Consider the following 21,445-nt stretch of genomic DNA (forward strand, 5'->3'; position numbering starts at 1 on the left):
CAACACCAAGTTCTACCAGCTTGGGAATGGAGGGAGTCTGATTTTCGAGCATGACCTCAACGCCGTGTCGGACTTTCTTGGACGCCCTCACCCCGAGTTCCACGGAATCGAGGTGAATGACCAGCCCGGAGGGGAGCTGCAGTGGATCATCACCGCCGACTTGAGGGGCAAGATGGAGCCTCCTACTTCTGAGAGGATCCTCTTCTCCTTCAGGGAGAGCAACTGGCTGGACGGACTGGCACGTGCTCTTCAGGAAACACTAGCCCGTCTATGCGGGCAGAACGTGGTGGCACTCTTAGCGTCTCGCTATGCTCACCTCGTGAGGCGTGCTGCCGCAGGAGTACCCATGGACCTGCAGCCCCACCCTGAGTTGAGGCACCACGCTGAGCATCTTGACTTCATGCTGTACCACACTCAGCAGGATCTGGACAACGCCCGCGCCTACGCCAACCAGACTCACCTTGCACTGGAAAATCATGCCGATGCCATCAAGATGCTTGCCAAGGACCGCAAGTCACTCCGCCTGCAGCGTGCCAAGAAGGACGCTACCATTGTGCGCCTTCGCGCCAAGATAGCATCCTTGGAGGCCACTGTCAAGGCCCAAGAGGACCAGCTGAGAGAGATGGAAGATGAAGGTGAAGACATTCAGGGAGGAGGAGCCTTCCTTAGTGACGACGATGACTTCGAGGAGGACAAGAACACTGACATCAAGGACTACGAGTTCCTGGAGGCCGGACCCGATGACTTCGTCCCGATCGATGTTGATGATGAGGAGTAGTTGCACTAGATCACTTATGTAGGTGTGAGTTGTATCCCGTCCCTTGTATCGTAGCATGAGAAATGGTTCTTAAAACCATGGGAAGTGTTAGTTTGTAGGGATTTATATTTTCGTGCCCTCGGGTCCTTAGTTGTGCTCAGTTTTCCCCAGCTCCTTAGTTTTTCCTCAGTTTTACCCAAGCCTTTGTCTGAAACCATCACACGTGATGTAACGGCCGGTTGCCCGACGGTTGACTGTTATCTTCGACTAGTGGGGCCACGTAGAGCCCGCAAAGACACGTCGGACCATCCATCTTTGTTTGACCGTAAGCATCGGTGTATCCCCGACCAAAACGCGCACGAGTGGGGCTTCGGTATATCGAATGACAAGTGGGCCATGGCGCTGATACAATGGGCAATACACGGGTAGGAATAGATTTTTAAACGGAGCTCTACGGCGATGGCACGGAGGAGGTGGCCTGCGGGGTGCCGAGATGAGATCGACGTCCACAAAGAACTGCATGAGGCGAGACCAGACACATTAGATAGATATGAACTAGACGCGTTTAACCATGCAAAGAAGAGAAGAAATGGTCGACGACATCGACGACTACCTCAAAACTTTGACTGACCGTGTCCGACACGAACGCGAGCAATGTAGAGAAAACTAGTGTCTCTCCTTTCTGACGTGTATAGATGGGTGCTAGAAGAGTGTGGTGGCGAAGGGAAAGACCTCGCGGTGGTACTGTGGCGTCCAGCATAGCGGGGCGGCGTGGCCGTGCCCACGGCGGCGTGCATGCATGTTCGGCATTGGCATCGGCATGTACGTTCGGCATTGGCCTCGGCGGTATCTCTGGTGTGTCAGTGATCGAATGAGGGGACGGGATTGACGGTGCATCCCGACGGTGACCTAGCAGTGGTGGCGAGCATAGTCGTTCTGACCATGCCGATATCGGCATCGGCATAGTTTGGAGGCTGTGGTGCTCGAATCAAGGTGAGATTTGTTTCTTGTACGCCAAAAGTGATTTGAAACAAGTTTCGTGTTGAAGGTTAGGTAACGAAAGTTTGTAACTAGGAACCCTTGTAACTAAGCCCAAAATTATACTAGCGCCATGGTGAGGTTCTTTTTGATAGAGCTATACGGTTGGGCAAACTTTTTGACACTTTTTAGATAGGGTTCCTTGTTGTTACACGTATGGCATCATGTATGGCAAATTTGGGGTCATTTGGAGATGTTCGAAAAAATCACTTTGCTTAAACGCATGCCGCTTCGTCTCACTGAAACCAGCTTTTCTAACAAGGTGATTTTTTCTACATTCTCTAAATGACCTCAAATTTCATACAGCTGATCTTCTATACATAGATAGATAGATTGTTTCATTTTTACATTTTTCGAACTTTTTATTTCCCTTTATAATCCCCAATTGATTTTCAGATTTTGTAACAAGTTATGGCATAATGTATGGCACCATTTTCGTCCTAAATTTCAAATTTTGTGAAACTTTCCCTTTTAGATATTCCTTGTTGTTATAGATATGGCATCATGTATGCCAAATTTGGTTAGGTCTCACTGAAACCAGTTTTCGTAACAAGTTAGGTTTTTTCGACCTTCTCAAAAGGGATTTTTTTCTACCTTCTCTAAATGACCTCAAAAATCATACAGACGATCTTCTATACAAAGATAGGTAGATTTTTTGCGTGAAAAGTAATGGATACAACAAATCGGTGATGGTTTATCATTTTTTTCGTGAAAATTAATGGCTACAACAAATCGGTGATGGTTTATCATTTTTTGCGTGAAAATTAATGGATACAACAAATCGGTGATGGTTTATCATTTTTTGCGTGAAAATTAATGGCTACAACAAATCGGTGATGGTTTATCATTTTTTGCGTGAAAATTAATGGCTACAACAAATCGGTGATGGTTTATTATTTTTTTCGTGAAAATTAATGGCTACAACAAATCGGTGATGGATTATCATTTTTTGCGTGAAAAGTAATGCCTAAAAGAGTTTATAATTTTTAGCGCGTGACAATGAATACAGAAAACCGCCCTTTAGCATACTTAGAGAGTGGAAGGTAACCGCCGACAGAGAGAGAGAGAGGGGTTATCCTGCCCGTTAGATCATACGATCAACGGTCGGCAGGCACGATCCGCGTGACATGGGCTAGACCAATCAGAGCAATGGTGCACGTCTGCGAGAATTTGTGGAGGGAGAGGGCAAAACTGAGTAGTATCAAGAAACCAAGGGCACCTGTGTAATAAACAGACTAAGGGATTCAAATATGAGATTTAAAAAATGGAAAATGCGTGTTATGTACAATGAAACCCATCTTGGCTTACCTCAAACTATTTGCAATACAAATATACATGAGTGTGAGAATTGTGGCCTCATTTAGACAAAGTATGTTTTGGGGAAAGCTGTTTTGGGAAGGGCTTATTGTGGAAAACCATGCACCTTCATAGCTACTAGGTGATTTGAGAAGGCCTTTGAGAAGTGGCAATTTGTGGTAAAACTTGATTTATCTATGACTTATCTATGTTTTGAGAGCTGGCAATTTGTGGTAAAGACTCCATGAGTATGTGCCACTATTTTTCGGAATTTTTTGCACATTAAATGACTCATTTAACTAGTTAATCCCATTTGTTGACTATCTGTTGACCAGCCACTTGAGGGTAAAACTGAGCATATTGCACTAGCCAGTATTAACACTCAAGGGGAAAACTGAGCACACAAAAACTGCTAGTATATGACTCGAGGTTATACCTGAGTATATCTAAATTTCCAGGGTTAGACTCGAGGACGCGTGTTGCGGTGCAGAAATGGAAGACGTGCAATTGTTGACGCGTAGACGCGGGTCGCGGTGAGAAGTCGAAGACGTGCAATCGTGGACGCGTGTCGCATTGCAGAAGTCCAAGACGTGCAGACGTGCAGCGGTGGACGCTTAGGACGCGGGTCGCATTAACCACCCCTCGCCTTTATAGACGCCTCCTCCCACTATCTCTGTCACTCTCACTCGCCCACGCAACGACGCCTCTCTCACGTCCCATCATCTTCTCCAAAGCAAAAAACCCTCTCCCTCTCCCTCTCCATCACCGGCGAGATGGACAAGGAGAATGCCAATCCCATCGTCGATGGCGTCGTTGGCTCCAAGCGCGACGCCTCCCTCTTCGACGCCGTCCCCTCAACGGACGTCGCCGCCGCCGCCGGTGCATCGGAGGCTGCTGCCGCCGGGATTTGACCCCTATGAGCCGGTGCCGTATGTCCCGCCCCCGAACCCCTACGACACCTTCCTGGAGGACCCATGTAACGAGGTAACTACGGTTTGCTTCCTTTTTTTCCCCCATTCCTTTTTGAACCCTATTTTTGCTGGTGTAGATGGATCTGTAGATGGATGAGTATTGGGCTAATATTTGCGTCGATTTTATTCCATTTTGTTTTGATCACTTCTTGATTTCCTTTAAGATTTGGGGTTCGGCCGTTCGGTTAATTTATGCAAGTAATAATTGGATCTCAATCAGTTAATTTATCCAAGTAATCATGGGATCTCAATCAGTTATTTTATGCACTAATCAAAAGATATCAACCGTTTAATTTTGCAAATAATCTGGAATGTGTTCAAGTTCAGATCTGGAATCTGTTTCTTTGCCTATGATGAATCGTTGGGCACAAACTTTTACAGGGAGGGTTCGGCGAACCATTGCTATGTACAAATCTGTTGTGCATGAGCTTTGGTTCGCTAACACCTTCCCTGTAGATATATAATCATGCCCACTCTAACTGAGGCTGACTCTGTTTTTCCTAACTTTGTTATCATGCACGTTCGTCATCGTTGCAACTCATTCACTCATAGTTTCTGTTTGATATGGATCAGCTGTCGCGGCGGCGTCGGCGGCAGCGACGACGAGGAGGAGGACGTCAAGACTCGCCAGGTGCTGCGGAGGCTGCAGGTCGGCCAGTACATCTCCTACTTCGCCAAGGGTGTCTACAGGTGGCCCTTCTACACCAGGAGACTCGGCGCCACGGACTTCAACTGCCTTGTCACGCATGCCGAGAACATCAGCAACACCTTCCCCAAGGTCGGCACGATGGTGAATGTCTACTCCTTCGGCGCCAAGCACAGGGCGCTCGGCATGCACCTCCGCAGCATGCAGCGGGTGGAGATCTCCGCCGGGCGCATGCCTCCGCTCAAGCCCAAGGCTCCCAAGGGGAGCAGCAGCAATAAGTGGAGGGAGAGCCAGATGGGGTAGGCGGAGTCCTGGACGTGTGCTGCTGCTTCCTCCCACTTTGTTGTTGGGATCCCTTTGTTGTTAGCTAGGGATCCCTTGTTGTTATGTTGTTAGTATGATGGTGCTGTGAAGAACCTCGAACCTGTTACTATGTTGGCTGCTGTGTATGCAGCTTATTATCTAGGGAGGGATCCCTATTATCTATCTCTATTCTACTATATTTTGTTGGCCCTACTTTGTTTTCTCGATTTACTATGACTGTGAATTTATCGTACATTACCCTGGAGATTTGCTTCTAGATTTAACTACATACATATGGACTAGAGGGAGTACTAGATTTGCTGCCATATTGGGCAAACAACGAGGGCCAAAAGGCACAAATAATTGAAGAAATACAGAAATGCAAGCTTCTCTAGATTTGATACTATTTTGGTGAAAAGGACAGAGAGAAAGAGGGGAAAAAGGTGCTCTTAATCCAAAGGTGTATATGATGCCCCCCATAGGGGGCCTCACAGGCGTTTGGATTTTCGGCCGTCCGATCGAGCTGATGTGGCGCGATCTTCGCCGTCGATTTTGTCCAGGGCAGCGAGGCCCTCGCTTGGTTCCGCATTTTATCCACGGGTCAGGTGACGAGCCCGCGCGGCCCGTTCCATTCGCTCCGCTCTCACCCGCCTCGCACGTCCTCCTCTCCCCCTCGCGCCCCTCCCATCGCCGCCGCCGCCGCCAGCTCCCAATCCCGTCGCCCCCTCCTCCTCCACAATCCCCTGCAGCGCCTCCTCCTCCAATCCTCCCGCTCATCCTCCCCCAATCTTCTTCCAATGGCAGCCGGCCACCAGCCCAGGAAGCTCCTCCTCTAGGGCAGGGACGGCGAGCTCCTCCTCTACGGCGCTGGGAAGGAGGAGCACGACCTCGAGCCCGCCACTACGCATCATGACGTCGCCGGCGGATTCCAAAGGCATACCAACATCCTCCTCGGCGCCGGCGAGGGCAGCGCCGGTGGCGTGATGTCCGGGAGAAGCCGAGAGAAGCTGCAGAGGCGGAGGCAGGCGTGGTCGTCGGCGTGGCTCCGACCACGGATTGATATAAGTCTTGGTTGATGTGGCTCTGCCTTTTGATTCTCTTATTTCTCCCCTTTCTCCATTCCATATCTGAATCCTCTTTCCTCTCCTTTTGTGCGGCGACCAATACTGGGAGGGGAATGACGAATCAAACATAGAAGAGGTGATTTCCCAACTCATCTCATTCCATCTCCTAGAACAGCCTCTTATCCCCCTAAATTTTCTTTTGGATCTCGATCTGTTTTGTTCAGTTTTCTGTTTCTGGTTTCTCCTCTCTAGGCTTGGACGAAAAAAGATATTCTTATGTCACTGGCGATTGATGTTACAGTAATAAGACAATTGATGTTCTCTGTGGCTTGCTGCTGATTCTTGCATTTTGGACAAGGATCTGAGTGAGGAAAGTTACAAGAAGAAGATCTGTAGGAGCATGGCAACCATGACCAAAAGGGTGATTTTGATGCACACGTATTTGATGAAATGCAGGTACGGGACTAATCTTATTTTCTTTTTGCACTTATCTTCATGTTGATATCTAGGTGTCCAGATTCATGAGATATCCTTCAGGTTTGATTAGATATAAAAAGGTCTATGTCTTGCCAGATTCAGAATTCTCAAAATGATATATTCAGTTAAGAAGTTTCTGGTATTTCATACAATGTATACATTTTCTGCTCATATGCTTCATGCACCATGGTCTAGGAATATCCTGTATGTCTACTCTTGCTTTAACGTGAATGTTTGCATGTCTCTTATGTGTGAAAGAATAATTTCGAGAGAATAGTGTACTGAGTTCCCTATAGCTTTGATCTTATTTTTCAATTTTTTGCTTGCTTCTGATAATTTGATCATTATAATACTCGTTGTTTATCCTGAACTGCTCATCTCCTGGAATGAGCAACTTGATTCAGAAGTTGGAATGTCATGTTGACTCTCTCCTGATTAAACTATATAGTGGGAATGTTCTATTCTTAACTTGGTACGAAAGGAAAACTCATTCCAAAAAATAGCCTTGATAAATGTTCTGTTCTTAATTAACTTGGTACGAAATGAATATCTCATTGAGAAACTAGCCACTAGATATAGGATCGCATGAGCTCGTAACATGTACAGAAACAAATTGACCCTTAATTACCCCTTTTGAAACTATGCTGCAGATATGTTATTTTAGCTCTTGAGAAACCAGCCACATTGCCACAAGATAGATATAGGATCACATGAGCTTGTAACATATCCAGAAACAGATCGTCTTTTCATTAGCCTTTTGAAACGATGCTGAAGTTGTGCTATTTTGTCGCTTGAATTCTCCAGATTCCTATCTAGGTGTTCAGATTCAGCAAGGGGAATCATTCAGGTTTGATCAGTTACCAGAAGGTCTACGTCTTACCAGATTTAGAGTCCTCAAAATGTGATGTATTCATTCGGTAAGTTTACGTTCTTTCATACAGTGTATACATATAACTGGGTACAAGAAACATTTCCATTTATAGTTGTGTTCTCAAGAAGCTATATGGGCTGATTACAGAAGTGAAAATTGCTGCTGGAGCTTGTGTTGCTTACTTTCACCATGGGTTCTCGCCGGTCCTGAAGAGGGTCTTGACCCACAGCACAAAGACGACCTTGCCATCGGCATGAACCAAGCCCAGCGACTGTGTCAGAAGAATAATGAAGGTAATAATAGAATTGTAAAAGAGCCGTGATAAAGGTTCTCTAGGTTGCTGATGTTTTGCTTTGAGAAATTTATCTTTCTGCCAATCGATAGTTGACTACTTACGGTGTTTTCTTTTACTGATTTATGTCCATTACACTTAGGTTCAGGTTTTAGATATACTTAAATCTGCCGTGGCACTATTTTTCATCTGGATACAGAAGTGTCAAATGCTTTGTGTGAAGTTACTAATTATGAACATGTGTCTATGCTCCTGTTGCTAATTCTCTTGGAAACTTAGGAATTCATATTATAGCATGCTCTTTGTCCTATTTTGATTGAATCCATATGTTTCGAATAAATTAACTGATACAGTGTTTTTCTCCTACTTGCATTGTAAGTGTCGCTTTTGTTTCCTACCTCTGGTTTGAGTTAACATGGTTTAAAACTGAAGCAATAGGTAGTAGTCTAGAATTGAATCTTTTTAGTTCTGTTTTGTTGCTTGATCTGGACATTCTCCCTTAATTATGCATGTTCTTTACTACTATTTTCCATTTTCTTCTCATATTACAATGAAAAATAATTCACGCTCCGGGCCATTCTCGTGCCTTTTCCAGGAGTCACCTTGGTAGTGCTCAGCAGCAGACGCTGGTGAGAACTAGGAGGAGTAAGAGGACGAAAAGAAAAAGATGGAGCAACAAGACTACAAGAGTGGAGTAGGCAGAGATGTGGAGGATCCAAAAACATTGTGGCTTGGACGCTTGGTTCTTTCTTGTGAGGTAGCTCTCACAAGGGAAGTAGGGGCACTTTTTAAGTACATCGTGTGATTGGTGCTCCTCTGCCCTCCCTCTCACTCCCCACATCTCTCAGTTTTGCAATTTTTGTAGTGAAGAAAATTAGAAGTTTCTAATTCATATTTACCTCGTGGTCTCTCTTTTTTGTTTCTCTAAAATTTCATTACTATAGGATGTGCGTCAGTATTTCTTTAGCTAGCTAGCTCCATTCTTCAGTGCCACAGATCTCATTTTTCTCGAATGGTCCATGTTAAAGATGATGTTATGTTGCTTTGTACAGGTGGCATGGGAAACCAACGAGAAAATCACACTTCTTGAGGTGATGCTCCAATATCACGGGGTAAGTGATTCTTCTCTTTTGCTTCTTCAAATACTCCTTATTTCTTTTACTTTAGGACAGGGGAGGAACACGTACATGCTGCTGCGACGGTAGTGGTCCAATGATCGAAATGATTTTCAAAAGGAATGCTTCATGTCATATCTAGATTTTGAAATCGATGATACGCATGGCCAAGTTTATTGTGAGGAAAACATAGCATTTTCCTAATGCTAATTTATGCGCAAGTGCAATACCTCCTACGCAATTAACAATTGTGTGCTTGATGTACTATATACTGTATATATCTGTCCGTAATAGAGCATTGTTAGTTTTTGAGTTACATGGTTTAATTTTAATTTCACCCAAAAAAGAGGATTTTAACATAGTTCTTACCTCTTTTTATAAGATTGCTTTTTTGTTTTGTTTCTCCATGCCCCTTTTTTCAGGCTTCTGTAGGCTATTTCGTTTATTTAGTGGTTTACAAGAAATAATAATATCAAATGGAGTATTTTAATCTTGGTGGACTTTTCTGGCTACAATTTCTTTCAGGTCTTGGGTCCGCTCAATGAATAGCAATGAAAATTTTCCTCCACTAGGTGATTTGAACTTAAATAGTATCATAATATTTCCAGTGTTAGTACTTTTTTATTCTCTCCAGTGTTCCTTTGCTTTCTGGTGTGTTCATGTGTTGTTTGGTTGGTCTGCTGCAGCAAGTGAGAACCGGAGGTGAAGAGGAAGATGCATAGAGGGAGATTGAAAGGAGGAGAATATAGTCCAAGCAAGGAGAGGAAGAGGAGACCTTCTGTGGTGCGGAGCATCACCGGCCGATGATTGTGATAAGAGGATCACACCCAGATAATAGCCTCCGGCTACAGTAAGCTCATTCCATTCGGCTCCTATATTGTCTACTTAGTTTCTTATTTATTCCACAGGTAGAAAATTGGTAGAAAGTTCGGTTCAATGATTTATGTGAGCTGCAAAGATAACATCACTGTTCGTTTTTCATTCGTTGCTTATGCTAAGAGAGATAACCATAGAAAGGATGTCCATTGGCTGAGTAAAATCCAGCTTACTTAGTTATTGCTGCGTTGCCACACATAGTTACATCTCACCATACTTTGGCCACTGACTCCAAGCAGCTATTATTCTTGGTGGTGAAATAGTCTTTGATAAATGCAGTGAACAACCTATTTTGTCATTTCAAATACCATTTTGTGTACATTATGCAGTATCGTACTCCGACCTGAAATCGATGGCTTTAGCACTGAATAAGCTTATATTTGCAGTAATCTCTTCCTGTGTTCAGAAAAAAATGGTAGACACATTTTCTGGAGTCTATCTGATCATGCGTTTACAAGCTGGCTCTGCCAGGTATAAAATGCTATATGTTTGGTATCCATCATCAGCCATTGCACTTATGTATACAAATTTATTGGGGAGAATCTTAATTGAGGGTGGCCTCACTACTTATGACGTATGTGCTTCAATGCTTTTTTTATTCGCAAATGTAATACTGTTTTTCTAAAACCATGTAAATATTAGAGTCATCTACTTTAAATTTCTTGTGTTTAGTTTTTGCAGTGTGCTATCTAGCGAAATGCTTGATTAGCAATTACAACCAAACAAAAACAAATCTTGCATTGTGCTTGATTTTTAACAATTATTTAAAATCTATATATCGAATGGCAAGTTTACTACTTGTGTACATACGTGATATCGATGAGCCAAGGAGGCAATATTCTTAAGTTAAAGGAAATCTTAATGAGCGACACTCTGAAAAAATCTGAATATAGCATAAGTGAGAAAATCTGCATCTTGAAGAGTAAAATTGGAAGCTCACTCCTTTATTTTTATTCACTTTTTGTTTAGAAATTTTCTCTAATTTAACGATTCTTCTCTCTACAGATCCAAAATTCTTCAGATTTAGGGGATTGTAAATTCCCGACGTACCAAGAACAGTAGCAGTGAGTGACATAGGTTGCTAAACAAATGCCGTGCCTTGCAATTCCTGAATATAGAGGTTTACAAGAGAATATATGTGGTACATGCGGCGTTCTTGCGGATACAGATTGAAGAACTTTATAATATATAGCTTGGATTGGAGGTATGCAGCGATGACATACTAGGAACTCTTGCATTTCTCTCATCGATATTGGCACCACTGATGCATGCATGATTAGTACCTATGTCCTATGTTGCACTTTTGTTCCTTTTAGATTAAACCATCCGAATGATGTGTTGTCTATAATTTCTGACTGCAGTATTTGTATGCACAGGAAAATTGTTTGTATGTCAGAAGTACATGCGGCCTTTGATTCACCATTTTCCCTAAGCTAAACCAAACTGAGGGAGATCTGAGGGGAAGAAAAAAGATGCACCTGATTTTGATGCCGACCTGGTACAACAGCACGCCGGCGAGGTCGAAAGCCCTCAACCATTGTCGCCAGCGATCCAGTCTTGCTGCGGTCAAGGCGCTATGTGATGCAGGGAGGGCGGTTGAGCAGTCAGCAACATCAATTGGTGAAGATATGTGAAGAATCAGGAGATGTTTGACCATCGACGGATGGAAGGGGATAAGAGGAGAAAGTAAGACATGAGGCAGACAGAGCTAAAATGGCTATGGAGGCAGTGAGATAAGTTCTACGGGTGTGGTGTGCGTGTGACCCTGTGTCACCTGTGTGTGCGTCGGTGGTCTGAGCAGGGCCCAATAGTGAATTTCATAAAACAGTTGTGAGGTCCTGTGTGTCATGTTGATTTGTGCACATGATATTCTTTATTTTTTCATTCTATCACCAACCAGTAAAATCCACATAGAAATTCTCTTTTACCAAGACATATTTGCGTTTTTATAACATGATTTTCTCCCGTTATTCAAAATGTAGGCAAGTGTGAAAGCCGGGAGTCAGAGCAACTCTAATATGGACCCTATAAACAAGCACACTGAAAAAGCGTAGTAGAGGCGACTGAAAACGAAATTTTCTGGTTTGAATTCGTTGGCGCATATTGGAGATGGTAAACTGAAACTGAACATTTGAAATTTTCCACTCGTGGAAAAATTCAATGAAAAACACGAGTTCGATCATAGATAAGCTACGGAGGAGCGCGACCACAACCTAGACCAAAATCGAGCTTCCTGTAAAAGCGCACCAAGGTCCAGGAGGTTTAACAACTGATGCTGGTGTATGCGGGAGAAGTGTTTCAGAACTTTATGAGATAATATAAATAAGCAAAGGATCCAACAGAGATAGTAAGCAACAAATCAAATAGAATTATTCAGATGGAGAAACATAATAGTAGGTACCAGGATAACCAAATCAGAGACCAAGAACACGGAGAACAAATAGAAATTTAAGCATTCTACTTGATGAAATGGCTAAACGTAAACACAAATGGTAAACAACATGTTTTCAGGCACTCACCAGAGGAGAACCAAGGTCAGTAGACACCGGATCATTAGAAAGATCAGCTGTCGTGTGCAAAGAGTTGTTCTCACCAAGTATAGCCTCTTCAGCCAAAGCTTCACCAATGAAATTTAATCCACTATCAGCAAAGTTGGATGAAGCGAAGGCTTACAATGGGAAGTAGAGGATTGTCAGCCAATCCTTTTGTGTTGTAAATCAGACACCACAACAATTTGCACCGTCTATGCAACTCTGAAACACTACATACCATCACCTGATTGTTTTCTATGTGCAGTGGCTTCTAAAGACCATGATACGAACACGCTTGTGTAGATATTGTTTTTGTTGTTCCTTATTTCTATTGCTTTTTTAAGAGAAGAGTGTTAGTTATTGTAATATATGTCTCTATTTTTCTGATTGTATATAAGTGTTTGCTGGTCTGTTCATGATTTCATCAAATTGAATTTGTTTGGAAAAACCTGAAAAATGTATTATAATTTACCTACATGATTTCTTATCATTACTACTGTAATTCTGTGCGAATTTCACGGGATCGTGCGCCAAGGCGCACATCTAAATCTAGTAATGCCAATTTGGGGCCGAGAGAGACAGAACCCAGCTCCTGCTCACGTGCAACCAAACGCGGTCTCGTCCTGTCCCACGCGGTCCCTTTCTACCAGCCCCACGCGACGCGGCCCCACACGACGCGGCCCCACACGTGACGAACGGTCAACTAAATGGGAATCCTGCCGTCTGAGCTGCTTCTGCGGGTTTCAAACAAGGGCTTGGGGAAAACTGAGGAAAAACTAAGGAGCTGGGGAAAACTGAGTACAACTAAGGAGCCAGGGGCAGGAAAATAGAAATCCCTTTTGTAATGTGTGACGTTGAATGAATGAATGAATGTTTGTGTTTGTCATCAAAAGAATTCAAGTTTTAAATTTCTGAACTTACTCAAAATAAACCATAGAAATTTCCCTCTTATCTCATGATCTTCTCTATGTTCAGATGGCCCCTCCCAATCGCAACAACAGCGATGCCATGATGCAACTGCTGCAGACCCTGATGGCCGACAGGGAGACTGACAGAGCTGAACGCCAAGCCAACATCACAGCACTGCAAAACCTTGCCAACCAAGACCATGGGAATCATGACCACCCCGGATCAAAGCTCAAGAACTTCCAGAACACCAACCCTCCGGTGTATAGCAAGATCGAAGAACCCCTCGACGCCGACGACTGGCTCCAAACCATGGAGAACAACTTGGAAGTAGCCGGAGTTGAAGCCGCCAAGAAGGTCCTGTTTGCAACCCATTACCTTGCCGGACCAGCCCGAGCCTGGTGGACTAGCACCCGTGCCATGAACGCAGGTCAATTCATGACTTGGGAAGATTTCAAGCTCAAGTTCAGCAAGTACCATGTGCCCCCGGGTCTAATCAAGAAGATGAGAAATGAGTTCCGCGAACTCAAGCAAGGACGGATGACGGTGGTAGAATACCGCGACCGGTTCCTTACACTGTCAAGGTATGCCCCCGACGAGATCGACACCACCGAGAAGAGGCAGGAGAGATTCCTGAACGGACTGCATGATGAGATGCAGACTGTCCTAGTCAACATCCCCTTTGCCGACCTTGAAGCCTTAGTGGACTCCGCCATCCAGATGGAGGGCAAGCTCAACCAAGCCAACGAGAACCGCAAACGCCGCATAATGCACCAGAGTGGGCCCAGCAATGCTCCGAAGTATCACCCCAGCTCAAGCGGAGGTTTCACCCCAAGAAACAACAAGCCCCAGATGCAGTTCACGCCCCGGTTATCAGAACCGGAGTGGAGGAAACTCCAGGCCAGGAGGCCACCACAACAACAGCAACAACAACAACAACAACAAAAACAACTTCAACCGCACTCCGCCCCGAGCCCCCAACACCAACAACAGCAACCCCAACACCACTCCAAGGACTGGGAGCAACGCCATCCCCGTCGCCCCCAAAGACAAGTCCACCATCACTTACTATGAGTGTGGAGTGGTGGGACACTACTCCAACGAGTGCCCCAAGAGGTTAGCCAAGAATGCCGCCAACACCGCTGCCCCTGCTCAGCAGCGACGCCGCGTCTCCACCGGCAGAAAGTTCGCCCCCAACAACCCCAATAACCGCAACGGCCGTCTCTTCCACATGAACGCCGAAGAAGCCCGGGAAGCACCGGATGTTGTACTCGGGTATGTTTTATGTTAACTCGGCACCTGCCGAGTGTTGTTTGATTCCGGAGCATCGCATTCATTCGTCACTGAAGACTTTGCATGCACAAGTAAAATCCAACCCATCAGTTTGAAGCATGTTATGATAGTTCAAATACCTGGGTCAACCACCAAAGCTAGAAAATTTTGCAAAGATGTACCCATCAGAATCCATGAAGTAGATTTGTATGCCAATCTGATTGTTTTGGGAACCAAAGGTTTGGAAGTCGTACTAGGAATGGACTGGATGTCAAAACACCATGGACCGATTGATTCGTGCTAAGAAAGCCATCACCATGACTAGTAGCACTGGTATCCTAGTAGAACACGTATCTGAAAGACTGCCCAGAAAGTTTACCTGCAACCAAAGTGTAGCCAAGCCAACTCTGGATCAGATCTGGGTCGTTTGTGGATACCCTGATGTGTTTCCGGATGATCTACCCGGTATGCCCCCTGATCGGGATATCGAGTTCATCATCGAGTTAATCCCCGGAACTGGACCTATAGCCTAGAGAGCCTATAGTATGAACCCAACAGAGCTTGTGGAGCTGAAGAAGCAAATTGATGATATGTTAGCCAAAGGTTTGATTCGACCTAGTGCATCACCCTGGAGATCCCCTTTTTTGTTTGTGGACAAGAAGGATGGTGCCACTCATTTATGTACGGATTACCGTAAGCTTAACGATGTCACCGTCAAGAACAAGTACCCCCTACCCAAGATAGAAGACCTGTTCGATCAGTTGACCGGTGCCAAAGTGTTCTCTAAGATTGATCTTAGGACTGGTTATCATCAGTTGAAGATTCGTGCCACCGATATCCCGAAGACTGCCTTTACCACCAGATATGGGTTGTATGAGTACAACATCATGTCGTTTGGATTAACCAATGCCCCTGCTTATTTCATGAACCTCATGAATAAGATCTTCATGAACTTTTTGGACAAGTTTGTCGTTGTCTTCATCGATGACATTCTTATCTACTCCAAATCCAAAGAAGAACATGAACAACATTTGGAGACTGTCCTAGAAACCCTTAGACACCACGAGTTGTATGCCAAGTTCAGCAAATGTGAGTTTTGGCTGAAGGAAGTAGGATTCCTGGAACATATCTTGTCTGCAGGAGGAATTGTCGTAGATCCCGCCAAGATCAAAACTGTTACAGAATGGCAAGCCCCAACCACTCAGACCGAGGTCCGCGCTTTTCTTGGATTAGCCGGATATTACCGCAGATTTGTTGAAGGCTTTTCAAGCATCGCCAGACCAATGACCCAAATGTTGAAGAAGGACAAGAAGTTCGAATGGATTGACAAATGTGAAGAAAGTTTCCAGCAACTCAAGAGTAGATTGACCTCAGCCCCAATTCTGATCATGTCGGACATCACCAAGCCCTTTGACGTCTATTGCGACGCTTCCAAGATCGGTCTTGGATGTGTGCTTATGCAAGAAGGCAAAGTGATATCATATCTGTCAAGACAGCTGAAGCAACATGAGCAGAATTACCCAACCCATGACTTAGAGCTTGCAGCCGTAGTCTTAGCCTTGAAGGTTTGGCATCATTACCTCATGGGTAATCGATGCGAGATCTACTCCGACCACAAGAGCCTGAAATATATCTTCACCCAGAAGGAGCTGAATATGAGGCAGCGCAGATGGATAGAATTGATCAAGGATTATGACATGGAGATTCACTACCACCCCGGCAAGGCCAATGTGGTAGCAGATGCCCTGAGTCGACTACCGTGTCAGTTGAACTCCATGATCGCAATCGAGCAACCCAGCCTGTTTCAAGAGTTTGAACAGTTTAGACTTGAACTAGTTAGTGAAGGATTCCTAGCCAGCATAGAGCTTCAACCCACCTTGATTAGCCAGATCAAAGAAGCCCAGAAGGGAAACGCTAGCATCGACGGAATCAAGAACCAGATAGCTGCAGGGAAAGCATCAGGATTCACCGTAGATGAAGCCGGAGTTCTTTGGTACAAAGGACGCCTATGTGTGCCAGCAGATTCTGAACTAAAGCAAGTCATCCTGAAAGAAGCCCATGACACCCTCTACTCAATTCATCCCGGAGGTACGAAGATGTATCAAGGCCTGAAGGAACAATTCTGGTGGCATGGAATGAAGAGAGAAATCGGAAGCTACATCGCCAAGTGTGACATCTGTCAGAGAGTCAAGGCGGAACATCAGCGACCCGCAGGATTGCTGCAGCCACTGCAGATTCCAGAATGGAAGTGGGACTCGGTAGTAATGGACTTTATCACAGGTTTGCCCAAATCCAGCAAAGGAAATGATTCTATATGGGTAGTTGTTGATAGATTAACCAAGGTAGCCCATTTCATCCCAGTCAAGACCACATACCAAGGCCCAAAGTTAGCTGAGTTGTACATCTCCAGAATAGTCGCCCTGCACGGAACCCCGAAGTCGATTGTGTCAGATAGGGGATCTCAATTTACCTCAAGATTCTGGCAGAAAGTGCATGAAGGACTAGGAACCCGGCTGAATTTCAGCACCGCCTATCATCCGCAGACCGATGGATAGACAGAAAGAGTCAACCAGATACTGGAGGACATGTTGAGAGCATGTGTACTAGAATATGGATCCAAATGGGAAGACTGCCTGCCTTACGCAGAATTCTCTTACAACAACAGCTACCAAGCCAGCCTACACCCCCTTTGAAGCCCTGTACGGCCGGAAGTGCCGTACCCCTCTGAATTGGTCAGAAGTCGGAGAGAGCCAAGTCTTTGGACCAGATGTTCTTCGCGAAGCCGAAGAGAAGGTACACAAGATCCGTGAATACCTCAAGACGGCACAATCAAGACAGAAGAGCTACGCCGACAAGAGACGCCGAGAGATGACCTTCGAGATCGGAGACTTCGTCTATCTCAAAGTATCCCCCCTGAAAGGAATGCAGAGATTCCAGCTGAAAGGAAAGCTTGCGCCCCGATATGTCGGACCCTTCAAAGTTCTGAGTCACCGAGGTGAATTATCTTATCAATTGGAGCTACCAGAAGAAATGTCGGCTGAGCACGACGTGTTCCACATCTCACTCCTCCAGAAGTGTCTCGAAGTGCCCGAGAAGACCGAAGTGTTCAAGAACATCGATCACCGATCGGTGGATATCAACAAGGACTTGACGTACCGCGAAATGCCGATTCACATACTGGAGGAAGCTTACAGAACCACCCGCACCCGAAGCATCAAGTTCATGAAGATACAATGGAGCAACCATACCGAAGATGAAGCCACTTGGGAACGCGAAGACTATATGAAGGAGTACCCAGATCTCTTTAGTACCTAATTTTATTTTAGATCTCAGGACGAGATCTTTTGTAAGGGGGGAGGGTTTGTAACATCCCAAATTTCAAATAAAGGAAGAAGAAGATTTTCCAAAGTCCAAATTTTAGAACCAACAAAAACTTTTATTTGCATATAGTGCTATGTATAGGACTTGTGCATTTTTTAGTGATATGCCATGATGATTGTTATTGTGCTTATGTGATAAACCCTAAAACCCAAATTGGATCAAGAGAGGTTCACAAATCAAATCAAATAAAAAGAGAAACAAATCAAATAAGAAAAACCCAAAAACCCTCACATATGGCTTATGCCATTTTTGCAAATCTTTACCCTAGATCTTTTTGACCTTAACCATTAGTTGTAATATGTTACTCAACACTTATTACAACTTTCGGAATCAAAGAAATACAAATCAAATCAAATTCAAACTCAATTTGTGATCACATAGAATAATGGTCAAATCTGCCATTTACATTCTGGTCACTACTTTGAGCCCCTGGATTTCAAGTTTTTCAAACCAAACAAATCCAATTCTTTGCACCACATCCAAGTACACATCAAGGTGAACAACTTTTGTAAAGACCACCATATCAAAATCATCTTGGATCAAAATCTATGCTCATGCAAAGTTGAGACTTTTTAACAAGTGCAACAATCTCACACTTTGCATTTTGGCATTTCTTTTATTTTTAAAATTCCACCACCACCTATGCTTGTCTCTGGTCATTTACAACTCATCCAAACCAACCATTTTCAAATTTTGGAACCACATGACCTAAACCAAATTTGGCAAGAATTTGAATTTTTCAAATAGATCAAATCTCAAACACTATCTATATCTATACTTACTCCTATATAGTGTACCAGTTTTGAATTGTATGTAGAGCATGAATCCTAACCGTTGGACTGCAAAATCTAATGGCTGAGAGTGGAGGGATTCGCTATGAACAGTGGCTCACAGTTGTTTCGCGTTGATCTAGAACCGTCGTGTACCTTCTCCAGAGAAAAGGCACATGCACGACTGACAACGGCGGACAGCCCAGAATTAGCTCGCGAGCAGGCCGAGCGCTGGGCTGATTCTATCCACAAGTGAACGTCCATGGATGGGCAAATTGGTTTGTCTTTTTCGCATTGTTTCTGTTCAGCGGTGCGCGTGGTGACATCAACTGTGTCTTTTTTTTTGGGAAATAGGGAGCTCTTTATTGCTGTGTCTTGACACTTGAGGCATTGCGCATGCTCACAGGGAGCCGAAGCGGCCATGTGGCCAACCAAAGGACCATCCAATTGTTAATACTTAAAAGACTTTGCTAAGATTGGAACAATGAAGGACTATGAATAACTTATAGGTAAAATTTCACTTCTATAATGTCTAATTTTTTATAAATAAACATGAACATTTTTCCTAGAGTATACAAAAAAAGAACATATTTTTGAGATGTATGAACATTTCTAATACAATTCAAATAGGTGAACATTTTTCTGAACCTTTGAACATTTTTGGTCGAACGGGCGGAATATTGCTTAATAAATTTAAATATTAGCAATATGTTAGTTACAAAAATATTCTTTTCAGACATGAAAAATGTTTAATATAAGAAAAAATCTTTCGTACAAAAAAAATATTATATGAAAAATATTTAATGTATTTTTTTAAAATTGTATTCTATAAAATCATATGTTTGAGAAATAAAGATCTTGCTTTTAGAAAAAATATTCAAGGGTTCAAAATAAACATTCACAGTTAGGAACAAAAGGTTCATCATATCCTTTGAAAATACTGTTCACGAGATGAAAAAAGCTCATAGGTTAAAAAATACTTAATTGCCTCACGGCGAATCGAGACTTCAACGAATTCTTGTGTTCGCAGATGCCTAATATGTCACTAGAGATGCTCTTTCAAATATGCGTGTGCTATGGTACTAGATTTCTGCTCTCTTTCGATCTGTATGGCACCTGAATTTTGTAGGCTCGCAAGGAAGTGATTGTTGGATTCCTCCCCATATCAAGCGGGTTCTTCTGCAGTTCTGCAGATGGCGTCCCGCTTGTCTTGTTGATACACTTTATATTGACGAAGCATGTGCTACTGCAATACGCTGGCAACGACACCAAGATAGATCCGTGAACAAACTCCATGGTGAAGGATTGTCTGTCCATGCCTTACATGGCCGGAGACAATCCCTATTAGCCTATCCTACTCCTCTTTGAGTACATTCTAGGCATCTTAGTCAGTGCAGTGAAAAAATTCATGGATCAAGGATATGGCTTACTACTAAACCTCTACAAAAATTTATCAACACGGTTCCATTTGATTGATATAGCTTGATCATGTGAGATCTTTATAATGAATGGTATAGTATCATGTTCTTTGATGCCTCTAACCTAGCCCTTCCTGATTATGGTGGTGATGATGATGATGCGTGCATTGTTACTACGCTGACCATTGTGGATGTGGCCTTGAAAAATGGAAATGAGGAAAGGACTTATTCTCTCTTCTTGGTTGAAGGAGCTTGTCGAGGGCCAGGTCATTCTAGATGATGGTATAGCACTACTTGACACAACCATAATAGCAGCGGGAGGGGTAAAGCTTGGCAAGCTTGCTGCTGTCTTACATATTCATGTAGTCAGACCATGATTGAGAAGATGACAACCAGAAAAAATGGCTGATATGTGAGCTTCAGCGTTTGTGTATAAATTTTTATTGTTTAAATTTTTAATATTTGACGTGCAGTGCACGTGCAAACTTACTAGTTGCAAATAGTGTTTGGCCTAACCCTAATGCCCCACTTGACCCTACTTGGTTCCCTGGTCCCCCCTCTCTCTCTCTCAACAGCATAGCAACCCTAGGGCAAGGCCTAGCATGGCATGGACATGGCCATGCCGGCCATGTTCCACCATGTCCCCTCTCCTCTCTTCTCCTTCTTCCCCAGCCATGGCCCTGGTGCCATTGAGCTCCACCTCGCACCCCTGCACCTGCCTATGCACGCCGTTGTCGAGGATGACGCCGACAGCCGCCGGAACGCGCGCGCCCAGGGAAGATCACGCCATGCCGATGACGTCGCGCATGCACGCCATGGACGCGCACTGGACACGCGTCACGCCACCACCTCGTGCACCCCCTGGACCACCTCTCGACGTGTTGAGCATCACCGCACGACCACGAAGCCGCCAGACATGGACACGACCGCAACCCGTGACCGCCGCCGCCGGAGACGGAGAAGAAATCCCGCCGCAGACGCCGCCAGACCTCGCCACGCCCCGACCAAATTAGGCACCGCCTACGCTACATGTCGCCACCCAGAGGACCACCGTGACGCACTGAACACCGCCATGCCCTCGCCTAGCTTGCTAGACCGCCGGAGAGCCCGCGCCCATGTCGAGTTCGCCGCAGCACCACGGTGCCCTTCCGCGCCTATAAAAGGGAGCCCCCATTCGACGATCTGAGCACACCAGCATCCTTCCCTCGTCTCCCTCGAGCTCCTCGACCACCTCACTGCTCCGATTAGTCGCCGTAGCTCGCCAATCACCACCTCACTGCCGCACGCCGCCGCGGAAGCTCGCCGCCGATTGGAGCCTCCCCATGACGTGCCGCTGCTACCAGGAGGATCGCCGTCGTCCACCGCTTCACCGAGCATACTGCCCACCCTTGATGGAGCCACGGTGAGCCCTCCGACCCCCTACTGCCGCCGCGCCAGTGCGAGCTTCTCGCCGGCGACGAC

General features: G+C 44.8%; 1 long non-coding RNA gene across 1 annotated transcript; it reads left to right on the forward strand.

Annotated features, from left to right (window-relative positions):
• Positions 1-5,998: 5,998 nt before the first annotated feature.
• Positions 5,999-11,615, forward strand: LOC124665336. The gene is made up of 6 exons (XR_006990545.1): positions 5,999-6,211; positions 6,328-6,531; positions 7,357-7,469; positions 7,571-7,716; positions 10,712-10,910; positions 11,083-11,615. It is a non-coding gene; the product is annotated as an uncharacterized LOC124665336 (long non-coding RNA).
• The last annotated feature ends 9,830 nt before the right edge of the window (positions 11,616-21,445 follow it).

This window comes from Lolium rigidum, chromosome 6 (assembly GCF_022539505.1).
Source record: "Lolium rigidum isolate FL_2022 chromosome 6, APGP_CSIRO_Lrig_0.1, whole genome shotgun sequence".
In the NCBI taxonomy this organism is placed as follows: Eukaryota; Viridiplantae; Streptophyta; class Magnoliopsida; order Poales; family Poaceae; genus Lolium; species Lolium rigidum.